The sequence below is a fragment of the Somniosus microcephalus genome, chromosome 2, assembly GCF_052327205.1.
Source record: "Somniosus microcephalus isolate GS21.2 chromosome 2, FLI_Smic_1.0, whole genome shotgun sequence".
Lineage (NCBI taxonomy): Eukaryota > Metazoa > Chordata > Chondrichthyes > Squaliformes > Somniosidae > Somniosus > Somniosus microcephalus.
The window spans coordinates 126,720,569-126,724,610 of NC_140988.1; the positions used below are offsets into that span (position 1 = coordinate 126,720,569).

General features: G+C 44.2%; 1 pseudogene; it reads right to left on the reverse strand.

Moving 5' to 3' along the window:
- Window positions 1–3,728: 3,728 nt before the first annotated feature.
- On the reverse strand, window positions 3,729–3,829 carry LOC147122938 (U6 spliceosomal RNA; annotated as a pseudogene).
- Window positions 3,830–4,042: the final 213 nt, after the last annotated feature.

The window sequence follows — 4,042 nt, forward strand, 5'->3', positions numbered from 1 at the left end:
TTGTATGTGGATATAATTTAACCTTAAGTGGTATTTTATCTGCTATAAGCAGCTTTCCTTCAACAATATCTATTAATTTGCTGAACTCAACAATGCTACTGAAAAACTACCTTCTCCAAATCTCTGCAGGTCCAAAGAAAGAGGTTAAAAGTTTTCCAACCCTCATTCAGTAATGTTACAAGAGCAGTTTACTTTAAGTGAAGAATCTATTGAGCTTGATAACTCCAAATGGGTTTATTTCCCAGGATTGTTGGAGTGGTGCTGATGGAGCTCTTCAGAGTTTACGTCTGCTTGCTGTCTGCTGTTCTTTCTTTGTGCTCCTCCACACAGCACATTGCCACAGGAACTGTAGACGCAATGTTTATTTTTAAAAAGCATTTCTGCAAAGGCAGCAGGAAGATAAATGAACTGCAACAGTTTTTAGTTCACTTTTAATGGTCTAAATAAATCACTGGACCTCTGCATTACCTACTGTAGTGACGTGTTGAGTGAATTTTGGCTATCTTTGTTTGGTGATGTATTATATTTAAAAGAAATGTATGTTTTAGAGTACTGCAAAGGATACACTAGGAAACCATTGCTCTTTTTATTTTAACATTTCTTTACATTGGATAAAATTATTCCACACTCTGCCTACATTCAATTACCTTCAGTTTTTCTACAAAGTTCAACTTATTTTACAATGTCATCACAAAAGTCAGTCATTATCTTTGTAGCAACGATCACTCTTAAAAGTCCCTGGCTATTCAGATTAGCACGGTTTAGTTATTGAAATGGTTGTATTTTACTTTTACGTAGTTTTAAAAAAATGTAACACTATGGGCCCAATTCTTCAAGCTAATAGTGGTCAACTTGTGGAACAGGCTGCCACCTAGTGCAGTAAACACTGACTTCACAGGGTAGTCAATCAGGAATTTAGTCAGTTCCTGATTCAGTAAAGAGTAAAGAGGGATATGGGTTAGGATAGGAAAATTAATATTAAAAAGTGGTCAGATCGAGTTCTGAAAAAGGCCTCAATGACAGAGTGAGCGAGACAGGCTGAATACTTTTTTCTCATTCTTACATTTTGTGTTCTTCTTTATCTCTCATATATTGAACATAAGTGTTACTTGTGTATATATACACAAACCTGGGCTAATGTCCAAGTTAGCATCCTTTTCCATCTCCATCCCAATCAGTGAAGTCACGAAGAAGGATAGACCTGGACATCAAGTAACAGATCTGGCCCGACCAATTGCTTCTGACCCTGTCTGCATGGATGTCAAGGGAAATACTTTAGTAATAAGAGTTGCTTAAAATAAATTTTGCAGTAGTGGACTTTTATCCCCACTGTCAGACTGCTTGTCCAACATACAGTTCTGGATGAGTAGAAATTTTCTCCAATTAAATATCGGGAAGACCGAAGCCATTGTTTTCGGCCCCCGCCACAAACTCTGTTCCCAAGCCACTGACTCTATCCCTCTCCCTAACATCTGTCTGAGGCTGAACCACACTGTTCTCAACCTTGGTGCCATATTTGACCCTGAAATTAGCTTCCGACCACATATCCGCAGCATCCCTCCCCTACCTCACCATGGTGGGAAATAGTCCATTAGTACCCTATTCTTTTTCAGACATTTTCTATTTTTTAAGAATATTGAAGAATAATAGAAAGAGAGAATGAGATCTGTGCATAGAAAGCTCAGATAAAGTTGGACACAACTGTTTGTCCGGCACAGAAATAAAGAATCCATTGCTGGTGTTCTACAATTTCTAAATGCTTCAGCCTGTCAAAAACAGTAAGGGGGTGAATTTCCACAGGAGTTCTCCAGCTTGTCCACCTGAATTTTGGCAGAAGACCTGCGAAAACCCTTTTGAAACCATGTAAACGACATTCACAATGTTTTACTGGGGTTTCCACAGGGCTCCTGCTGAAGCTACATCAAACACTCAGGAGAACTACCATGGAAATTAATTCGCTATGATTCACAATAATATTCCATCATAATCCTATGGGGGTGAATGTTTATTGTGGTTAATACAAAAAGTACTTGCTTGTGAATAAAGCTGTAAGGGGGAGAAACTCGGTATCGCCCTGTTTGGGCCGCAATCATCGGCCGGGCGCAAAGTTTAGCGCCTGGTGCTAATTATCGCCTCCGACTGCAAACTTGACTTCTTTCACCCCTGGAGGTGATTGGAGCACTAAATCAGGCGCTACACACCTCTCTTAAGGCACTAACGCCAAGGAGCGCGGCGCTACCTCAGAGCGCTGGCGAAGCTCATGTGATGTCACTCAGCAATGGAACACAGACACACTGGCGCCAGCCAGTTCTTAAAGGGGAGGGTCGATCTTGCTCTCCATCCACACCCTGCTCATTGCAGCCTTGAATCACGGCCTGGAGAGACCTGTACATCAAATCTGCTGGAAAGAACAATGGAGAGGCCCAGGGAAAGAGCTCAGAGTGCAGCCCCCACAGTCTCTTCTAAATCGATGCAAGGAAGGTCAAATCAAAATGAACCTGCAAAGTGCTGCTCAGTACCCAAAACTCCTTCACACAGCTTTGAAGATTTCCAGAAGTCTCTCTCTCTCTCTCAGAATGCGTGGTGCAAAAATGTCGCTGACAAAAAAAGGCAGGAAGTGGTTGTCTTTAAATAGCACTCCCCCAGCCCCTTCCCGACTGCAAAACGCTCCCCTCAACCTGTCGTTGCTAGTGGCAGGCGGTAAGGCAGGGGGCGCCACTCAATATCCGGTCTGGGGCGCTACTGGGGCATTGCACGCTCGACTGACGTCACGATCTGCAGGCGCAGGAGATCGTGGCGGTAGTGTTTAGCGCCGCTACAAAATGTCTGGTCAATTTCGCGAGCAGCGCAAACATCGCCGTGCCCGGGCGCTAGTTGCTTTGCACCCCATTAGCACCCTCTTAGGGTGCTAACGGGAGGCGCAAAGCAAACCAAATTTTCCCCCCTAAGTATCCCATCCTGACTGACCTGATAAATTCATGTGTCTTGTGATCCATGTTCCAGAGATAAAGGCCCCAATCATATCTCAGAGCTGGGGCGAGAGCAGGGTGGGGCAGTTTTACAGTCGGGAAAACTGGAAGAATGGTTTCTCTCAGGTCCTGCTGAATTTAATGGCAGGACCTAAATACCATTTTGTGTCTCCATTTTTCAGCCGCAGCCAGCCAGATTGAAAGGTTGTCTGGCTGTCGGGTGAGTAGGCCTTTGACAGCAAGCCGCAGTTGGAGAGCGAATGGGAGGGAGGGAGGGATTGGAAAGGCCGGAGGGCTCGAGGAAGATTGGAGTCCAGAGGTGAGATCAGAGGCCAGGGTTGGGGGAAGACTGGAGCCCAAAGGTGGGGTGGGGGGTAGGAGATCGGATAATGGGTTCAGTGGAAGATCGGAGCCCCGAGGGGAGATCGGCAGGGTCGGGGGGGAAATCCGAAGGGTTGTGGGGGGAGATCGGAAATGTCAGAGGAGTCCGCCTTTCACATAAAAATGTCACAAAGTGCTTTACACAATTACTTTGTGCAGTGCACTGACTGTCATGTAGGCAAACATCGCAATGATTCTGCACCAGCAACTTCCCACAAATAGTCATGAGATGAATGGTGGTAGTATTGGTTGAGGGAAGAATATTGGCCAAAACACCAGAAGAATGGCCTGCTCTTCTTTGAATCGTGCTATGCAATCTTTAATGTCCACTTGAACTGGGAGATGGAACCTTGTTTTAATGACACATCTAAAAGACAGAAAAAATTGCAAAGTTTGATTAAGTTGCATGTCATCCTTGTGCAGGGACCATGCCATCGCCTGCATCATTTCAACGTTAATATATGTGTAGGCTTAAAGATTATGTAAAAAGATCTCCAAGGTGGCATCTTCATTCTGCTTGAGAGTTGTAACTTGTCTAACTCGGCCTGTGGGATGATTTTTCTTAATTTGTTCTTGGGATGTGGGTGATGCTGGAAAGAATCCATTTATTGTCCATCTCTAGTTGCCTGCTGGTGAGCTTTCTCCCTGAAATTCTGCTGTCATTGTGGTGATTTTGTTCTCACAATGGTGTT